The sequence below is a fragment of the Mchenga conophoros genome, linkage group LG16 (assembly GCF_057382185.1).
Source record: "Mchenga conophoros isolate Kocher_MC1m ecotype Shallow Benthic linkage group LG16, M_conophoros_male_GT1.1, whole genome shotgun sequence".
Classification (NCBI taxonomy): domain Eukaryota; kingdom Metazoa; phylum Chordata; class Actinopteri; order Cichliformes; family Cichlidae; genus Mchenga; species Mchenga conophoros.
The window spans coordinates 16,743,624-16,753,549 of NC_140541.1; positions in this window are offsets into that span (position 1 = coordinate 16,743,624).

Consider the following 9,926-nt stretch of genomic DNA (forward strand, 5'->3'; position numbering starts at 1 on the left):
AATCATCCCTAGCTTTGACGTTGTTATTGGCCTTAAAAATAGCAGTTAACAGAAACTGTCCTGCTGAGGAAATTGAACCACATTTGGAAAGCGATCCGTAATTAAGATAGGGGCATCCCGAGCAGCTAGGTCCCAGCAAATTGTTGTGACTAGGAAAAACATTCCAAGTCATACAAAGCTATTCAATTAACAGAAGGACCCAAGGAAAACAACCTCTCTATTATGTATCACTTACTTTAATCAGATCGAAAGCAATTGTATCCCTTTTTGAAATTCCCTTAACGCAAACATGTTAATTAACAGATAGGAAAGTGGAAAGATGTATTTTTCATTAGTGGGTAAAATAATGTTCCCCTTTAACATCAAGGAAAATCAACTGCTTACTGCAGTTAAACCAGTCAGCGGTGTAAATTCCCTGCCAGCATTTTTATTTAAAACCTCATTAATGTGCTTCAACCCAGCATAGCTGTACCTTTAATCTGCACTAAAAGGAAATAATGCGTTTCCTGCTTTATTTACCAGCCTTACTTAACAAGTGTTCCTGTACAATTAGAATTGTTAATAGATCTGGAAACAAAAGGACTTTGAAGGTGGGAAAGTGCTGACATTATTTCACAGGGGAAAAACACTCTTGAGAAAAAAGATCTGCTGTAAATGTAGTTTCCTGGAACACAGGCGTACTGCAATGTTAGTCTCTCTCATTAGAAATGCCATGCACAGGACATAAATCAAGGCCCGTAAAACATTTCATTGCCACACAACACTAAATTACACACTTGCTGGTTTGCCACACTGATTGTATTTAAACGTTGTAATTTTACTTTATTCCCATTAAATCTATGCAGAGTTTTACAATCCATAAACAGAGCATCCGTAATAAACGTTAATAAATGTCATAATTTGCATTTGGAAAAAAACACCCCGCTACATTTTTGCAAATATCAATCTATGAACCTTTCAACATTTCGTCAAACAAAATGCTAATTGTACCTTTAGGAATTTAGGAGACAAGTGACAAGAAATGAGATGCAATGTCCTTTGGAATCAGGAATCAGGGAATCAGCTAAGCGGGAATACATTAAGGGAGACACCAAAGCAAACCGGAGGAGGAATGTTCATATAGTGGAAAAAAAAGAGAATGACATTACATATATTATCATTATACAGATATGCCATTTAAGCATTTAAACACCTGTTTCACGTGACCCTTTGTTGCTCTGTTTTGTACTGATTCTCCCCACTTTCCTGCTACTTCTTCTTTACTTGATATACATGGAGAAGCTTACCCTCATTGGCTAATCCTTATAGCTTACTATTGCAGGTTTGGATCCCACTTCTACCTCCAGAACTTCCTTAATTCTTTGTGGCATAGATTCAAAAACAGTCCCAGAAACATTCCTGCTGCAGATTTGTGGGCGGCACCTTCGTGATGTGATTCTCCTGTTCCACCAAATCCCAAAGGTGCTCTGCTAGATTGAGATCTAATGAGGCCATTTAAGTACAGTGAACTCATTGTCATGTTGAAGAACACAGTATGACATGAATGACCCTCGTGACTCAGCTGCTGAAAATAACCATCAGACGATGGGCACATTGTGGTCACAAAGGGCTCGACATGGTCAGGAACAGTTCTCAGACAGGCTGTGGCAAATAATTGATGCTCGGTTGGTACTAACAGGCTCAAAGTGTGCCAAAAAACAAACAAACTATTACATCACCACCAACCTGAATTGATGGTACAAGGTGGAATGGCTCCACAGAGAAAGTGCAGCTCATCAGACCAGCAACACTTTTACAGTCCGGTCTAATTCAATTTTGCTGAAACCATGCCCACCATAGCCTCATTTACCTTTTCTTAGCTGACATTAGTGGCACACAGTGTGGTCTTGTGCTGCTGTGGCCCATCTGCTTCAAGCTTTGACGTGTTGTGCATTCAGAGAAGCCTCTCTGCATACCTTTTTATTGTTGCCTTTCTATCAGCTCTAAGCCGTCTACCCATTCTTCTTTGACCTCTGCTGTCATCAAAGAGTTTCTATCCAAAGAACCAGCACTGACTGCGTGTTTTTCCTTCTTCTCTTTCGGACCACGCACTGAGATGATCATACACGAAAATTCCAGGCGATCATCAGTTTTTGGAAATATTCAACCTGCTTCTTGCACACCAACAACCGCGCCACACTCAGAGTCACTTACATTACCTTTCTTCCCCATTCAGATACATTGACTGAACTTCAGCAAATCCTATTAACCATGTTTATAAGAACAGATATTTGCTGTAATGAGCAGTTGAGCAGAAACTTATATAAGAGACGGACTATAAATGTATGAATGCTGTGCATTAACTGAGATTAAAACTATTACTAATGTCATGTTGAAGCTGTTGTGTGCAGTTGCATCAAAGCAAACACTCATTATTTATTAAATTACAGCACTTTAAGTTGTATCTTACATTAAGAAACTGTCAAACTTTGAAGTGTGCTCCTCAGTGTGCAGAAGAGTCTTCTTATACAGGCCAAGATTTATTAAACATATTATATTTAATATGTAATTTTTCCAAACTTACAGCGTAACGTCCTAGTATGAAGCAGTGTATATTAAATACTAACCAGCTTATCAGTGCAATGTTTAAAGTATGAACAATAGGACAGAAACGTTAAATTATACAATTGTCTTTTAAGTAACAGACAACTGCAGGCAGTTTGAGAGGAAACATTATATAACTTACACTTATTTTGTGTGTAATGCAAGATGAGGTTTGGTTAGGTTTGTGTAAAATTACCTAATTTCCCACAGCTTCATAAAGCTAAAACTACACAGCTGAACATTTGTAGTAATAGAGAAGAAACCATTTTTAATGGAATCATGTTTGGCTAATGCCCAATAAGTTAAGGGCGGTATTCACACTGAATCATTGTGTCATTAACATGAACACCAATACATCTTACACTGAGCAGGCCAAGCCAAATAGAAGCTGCTTGCCAGTCCAGCAGCATCAACAGCCATCAGTCATGGAAATAATCGGCAATTTGTAGCAGTAAGTGTGCTTCTTTGTCCACGTGTTTGCTTCACAGTAGGTCAGTGATTCTACAGTGTGCGATATAATAATTAGAATGTATTTTGTGAGTAAATACGAGAAGTCGTTTCTCTTTTTAGTATCCAAAATGCAATACATCAGAAACTCTTGGCATGGCACCGCCACGTTCTTTAATATCTCTCAGTTTGCATTAGGTCACCGTGTTCTGCCGACTTAAACTATGCATCCAACAACAATGATTATTCATGTCATTCTTCAAAGGTCCTTGAGAGAAGCTTGATGCAGCAGCGATTCAACCTTTCGTATTAATTCAAGCTTGGCTAAGACTGTACCATCTGGGCCCTTGTACTTCATGATTAATGCCAAAGAGTTGATTCATATGTGCAATTGGAGTTTAATAAACATGGATTTGGGAGTTAAATGGCACATACAAATGCTCGGGATGAACTCATTCATAGTATCTAATTTGTGTTCTCTCTAATAAATCCTGCACATAATTGCTTGGTACAATCATCTCCCAGATACACAAATATTGGGATTTTGTGATTAGCATAATGTGTTTCTTCCATAGAGGAAATAATCCTACAACTCTAAGATGCCTTCAGACATATGTACATAAGATTCTTTATTTGGTCCAAATTAACTTACTGCGGGTACAGCGTGATTAATACTGGCACCAAAAATAATTACTGTTCAACGCTGCACAGATTAAGCATCGAATAAGTTTTTCCCTTTTAAAATCATGTTGTTTGTAGTAGACATTATGGCTTGGAAAACAGAATTGACTTTGTAATCCTTCTCTTACTTATGCTCTCTTGATCTCTTTCAATGTCACAGTACTTAGTGGAGGCTTCATGAAGGAAGGTGCTACTACTGCTGGTAGTATCCCAGTCTGACACAAAGACACCACACAACAGTGACCTCTACAGGAATAGAAGAAATCAAGTGAATTCCAGTTCATGCTTACTTGTACTACTGTAACATTAGCCCCAAAATGATCACATTAAACATTGCACTCACCTGATTGTGTTCTACAAAAGCACAATCTTTGTTTCTAATAGAGTACAGAATTATATTTGTTTTATTACAAATACCAACAACTAAGAGCAATAGTAGTTTCTAGAAATTTGCATTTATGGCACAACTAAGAAGTTAGATTATTGTTGCTTATTGGCCACTGGATCCCTGTGGATGAGCCAGGACCAAGGCAAGTAAGAGTAAAGGTGTAACGCAAACAGGTGAGTTTACTGCATATTAACAATTAATGGCCTCCCAAATTCCAATCCCTCTTCTTTTAGCCCAAAACAAAGAACGGTGCCGATCAGTGTCTTTGGTAGCGTAGAGGAAGAACGGGTGGGTGCCAAGCCACACAGACCTCAGCCAAGTGCAGGATCACAGAGGAGGAATGAATGATGCTCAGATAAGGGGCAAAGTAAAGAGGGCAGACCAAACAGGAAAACTAAGACGGGAGAATGTGCGGGGCGTTGCCTGCCTGAGCAGGGAAATGTGTTGATATGAATACATGGCATTCCTTTTTTGATTCTTGGTGTATTGTATAATCTGGTGTTTTTTGGGGGGGTTTACTGCAGTAATGACTGGAAATATTCCAATTTAGCATGTATCACCAGGGTGTAAACGGTATAATAAGGCGTCATTATATGACAAAAGTGCAACCCTCTAACTCTAACTTAGCAGAAATATGTAACTTATTTAGTAGAAGCTCTTTTAGTGCAATAATTCCTTTTGCAGAGTTGCTTAGCAGAAGCGCATACTCTGATTAGAAAGAAATGAACTATCACTAAGGAACAACACATCTGAGAAAAAAAAAAAACGGTCCGTGGGGGTTAAATATGCAGCTCTTGAGCTAAAGTACTCATGGCACAATTGGAGACCTAAAAAATGCTAAATTAGTAGTTGAGACCAGGCAGAGAATGGAAAAAAGAAACACATAGGCTAATCTGCCTCTTTTCCCACACAAGGGACCGGGAGAACACAGGCTATGTTGTACCTCCCTTTTCTTCTTACCCGAGTTCTCCTTTATGTATTCAAATTCACTTCAGCAGCATAAAATTCTCCCAAGAGACAGCATTGTCCTCCTGTTTGTCCCTTGGGCTTCCCATCTCTTAGTAACATCTCTTCACTCCTTACAATTTATCCCTACATCTATCAGACAGACTTTTTTTCACAGTACCCTCTTTTTAAATAGTTCAATGCAATTTAAGGAAAATTAATCAAAATGCCTTTAAAAAAAAGGCATTTTTAAATACTTAATACAAATTATTCTAGTTTTTTTCCTTCTTTCTTTATTAGTAGGACAGTCAGAAACAAGAGCTCTGAATCAGCCTTTCACTGGGTTTAACCCCTGAATAATAATCTCGGTTGTGTTATTATGTGTGAAAACAAAGGGTACACACATTTTCCCTCTCTCTGTGTCTCGCTGCATTCAGGAAACTTAGAATGGCAAATTTTACACTGATGGCTGAGTTGCAATTGCAGTTACAAATGTATGAACACTAAACTTTCATAATAACGCGGTCCAAATGTTTCAAAAGGCACGTAGGTCTGCTCTAGTGAACTTGAATGTGTGGTCCTTGGTGCATAAAGTAAGCATAAGGCCAGCTCTATAGCAATGAGGCTTTACTGAATGAAAAAAAAGAGGGGGGGGGAAGCCAGAGGCGTCAGAGTTAATACATTAACGAAGGGGACGACGAACAGACAAGAAATACAAAGAAGTGAAAGGACGACTGATTAGCGTGGAAGTGAAATAATGCTTATTATGGCTTATATTTTCCGCACTCAAGCGATGATCCAAATATAAGTTGGTGAATCTGGAGCCTCGGCGTGGAAGAATATCACGAGCAGTTGCGCCAGGGGCTTTTACTCCGAGAATAAAATCATCACACTTTAGTGGGAGTGTTTCTATCACATTCTAAGTATCACAATATTGTGATATCTATTCACTGCTGGCATGATGCAAATGGGCTCAATGACATGCTTGCCTCTACAAAACTCTCCCACAGGGTTCTAATAAAACAGTACAATTTCCCACTCTCCACTCTCCCTCAGAAATGTAGCAGTCTGCAGCCCTGTGATCTGCCACAGACAAAATGAGACGCAGCAGCTACAACAGAACTGAGACGCAGCCAGAGTATTCCCTGCGCTCCTTGAATAGATAATGCTTTCCTTCACATTCCTTTATTCTTTCAAAAAGAATGCATCAGAGGCCAAATATTAATTCTTCTCGTCATATGGAGGAGCTACACAAGTAGCATACTAGGATGGGCTTTTGAATGATTAAGGGAACACATAAAGGGTTTCTTGTGGCGCTTTGAACTTTCTGCAGAGTTCTGAGCACTCGCAACTTATTCCCCACTCTGCAGGAGACTTGATGTTAAAAGACAACATTAATGAAAGCTCTGTAACAGGTAGAGACAGAGGGATTAATGCAATCTAAACACAGCAAGCCTCTCAGAACTGGCTCTGGCTAGCAGGTGAACGAGGAAACACTTTTCGTCACTTTCCCCCTTTCCTCTCACCATGAATCTCCTTTAAAGAAATGCCAATAGATCTGATTGCCTAATTCACTATTCCCTCCCTTCCTCCCCAGGCCCATAAAGATGCACGTGTGGGGGAATCACTTCAAGGAATGACATTGACTGGGGAAGTGCTGACTTGCACCGCTGTTTGTCTTTTGATGTGAGAGATCAAATCAATGTACACGCCTGTCTCCGAGCAATGTGCAGGCAGATTAGCATTAGCCCGAAGGTGCCTGCTTACACTCAATCATTAGCGTTTACGTGCAACTCTCTAAATAATCAGGATGTACTCAGTGACGTTGTAGGTGCAAAAATAGAAAGAGAAGAAAACATTTGAAGACATTTGAGATGAAGGGTAGTGTGAGGCTGTCATAATGACACCTACCTAAGCCACAGACTCTGCTTGACACTGGCATTTATTATTGGTGTGAGCTGTGTTATTTGTCACTGGTCTGGTGTGCAATGGTGCTTTCACATGGAAAATGCCACAATGAGATCTCCTGAGTGCTTAAGTCAGATGGATTGAATGCTCTTGAGCGCTGATAAAGGTTGATTTTAGGTTCTGCCAACATTATTGTGGGCACACTAATGCAGAATAATTATCATATTTTTTGCTGTCAAAAGCCAGGACGACGACATATTTAATGCTCTAAAGTGTGCCTTCGCGTCACAGGCGAGAAATGAATTCAGATTTGAGTACGCTCAGGTTCATGTGTTTGTATACTTTCTCAAAAATGCTAATCCTAAATGTCCTGTCACCGTTAAAGCCTCGGTCCTCAAACAATCACTGTGGAGGGGAAAAAAACTATTAAGGGGTGCAACTTTGAGATTAAAAAAGGCACGAAGATCTTGGCAGTGCGTTTCTGCCACATTTGAATTCATAATGTTTGCCTGTAACTTCATGCTAATGATCAAAGTTGGGGGTGGGGGGGTGGGATTCTCCTGAGTGCAAGTTATGAAGATGAGATGAGGAGAGAGAGGGGGAAAGGGAGAGGGAGAGAGAGAGAGAAACTGCTTTGCTGCCCTGCTTTGAACACTTTTACACTTTCCAACAAGCTTTGTTTTTTAATTGGCTGAAATTAATCTTAGGGATGTAGATGCCTGATTTGCATTCATTAAAACCCAACCAAAAGAAGTCATGCTTAATTCCAATCAAATTTGCTTAATTATGCATGGCGAGATATTCCCAAATGAGCTGTGGATTTTTGTTAGACCCTTTTTTTGGTTTCCTATAGCAAATAAAATGTAATGAAGCTGTCTTTTTGTGTTTTACTGAATGTTGAGGAGCGTGTGAGGAGCACCTTGAGCCCGAGCTAGAAAACAATATTACTGCTAAAGTAATTATAAGAATCTGCATTTTTCATTGTTAATTGTGGATGTCAGCGTCATTAATTTTAATTTACGACAGGCAATAAAATTAAGAATACTTTGTGCTGATGTTTTAAATCATGCCTATGAAAGGGACACATAATGCAACTTAAATCTCAAGTAGATATTGATTGGGGTGGATGGTCTTTTCTATGAATCTTAAATAGGCAGATGCTGGGAATCTGCTTGAGACTTCACTTTTACGAGTTAACTCCGGCACCAGATAGCAGGAGTGCAATACAATTAAAGTGTCAGTTTAGGCACACACACTTGTGCGCACATTCACACACACTTAATCAGCTAACCGCCTGTCGAACCCTCATAAAGGAGTGAATGTAACAACGCGGTCTTAACATGAACTTCTCGAAATAGAACTCCACCGCGCTACCTTTTCTTTAATCCAGCAGTCGTATTAATGCAGCTGTTGGACGATCTCTGACTGTTTGTACAGACGGATTGAAAGCAGGGAGAAGGAGTTCGAGGTGTGGTACTATAGCGGGGTCTATGGGGGATGACATTATGTGTTTCTGCTCCAACACTTGATTTATAGCTTCATTTGGGCCGTGCTTGTACGAAAAACATCCTGCTGCTGCAGGAGCTTTAGTGCATTGTAGTCTGAAAACAAAGGAAGAATAAAATTGATCTTTCTGGACACACACAAAATCAATGAATGGCTATTTCCTGTTCCGTGGCATGTTAGTCCAACTGACTTGCTCAATCCTTGAACTTTCCTTGTGTCCTCATCGCGGGAGAGGAAAGGTCTTCAGAGTTCAGTGGAAACATAAGATGATGTCATTTCAAATTGGCCTTGGATTGGAGGGTTTTTTGTTTTTACCTCTCTACAGCCGCCCTAAAGAGAAAATATCGAAAGCTTATCGTATCTTTTAAAGTTCAAGGTAGACAGAGTTTTTGGTTTTTAAAGAGTTAAATAACACTCATGTTGCCATCACGACCACAAAGGAAAAACATAATAAAAATCTTGAAATGTGTGGGCTCTTTTTTCTTTTTTTTAAATTCCACATGTTTACCTATTGTTCTAGAGGATGTGTTTGTACCTGTTGCACAATGCTTTCTGTTCTCCAACAAGGTGATTGTGTTTCCAACACAAAAAGACTCTACAGTGATGTTCAATTGTTCTCTTTGGGGCTGGCTGTTAGCCAGCAGCTCCTTCATGACACATGGAGCTGGTACTATCAGCTCCCCTCTCCTCTTCCTGCCTGCTTTCCTGCCGGTGACTGAGGCAAGTCACTCTAATGCAACAATGATGGTGATTTCACTCTGCTTATCGAAGCGAGTAAGTACTTAAGCAGCTGCTTGTACTTTGATCCAATTTACTTCCTGAATGTGTGCTTCCTCATGCACAGTAAACAGGCCTGCCTAAGTTGTCATTAGTTCAAAGTCAAGGTAAATAGTTCACATGATTATTGTTTGCTCTTTTTTGCTCTCCTTTGTACAGTAACTCTGTTAACAGAAGTGAGCTAACGTGAGCCCTCTAAATATGGGGGATATTTCAGGTATCGGTTTTTATCTTGCAGCATTGCCTCTAATTCAATACTGCCGGCGGAACTCTGGAGGTTGAATGGGAAAGCCATAAGCTGAATACCGCAACCTTTAACATCATTGTGTGCTTGAATCATCCCCAAGGACAGGACAGATAAAAGATGATCAGTAAGAAAATTGATAGCACTGATTTAATAAACATCCTCAAAATGATCTCTGTGACCTGCAGGGAGTGCGGCAGTCACTCGTACTTCGCCTGGGTTAAAGAATCAAGTGCGATGATTCATTTGAGTGACTGAGGTAGTTGAGTTTGATGGATCATTCCTAAAAGCATCATTGCTAATCTTCAGCTCCTCTTTTTTAGGTTATTCACAGATCAGTGAGTTTTCCGGCTAATCCTGGACCTGACGCTGCTCTTGTCTGTGTACATGGTATTCATCATACTCTGACAGGGAGAGTCCTTCAGACGACAAATAACCTTCAGAGAG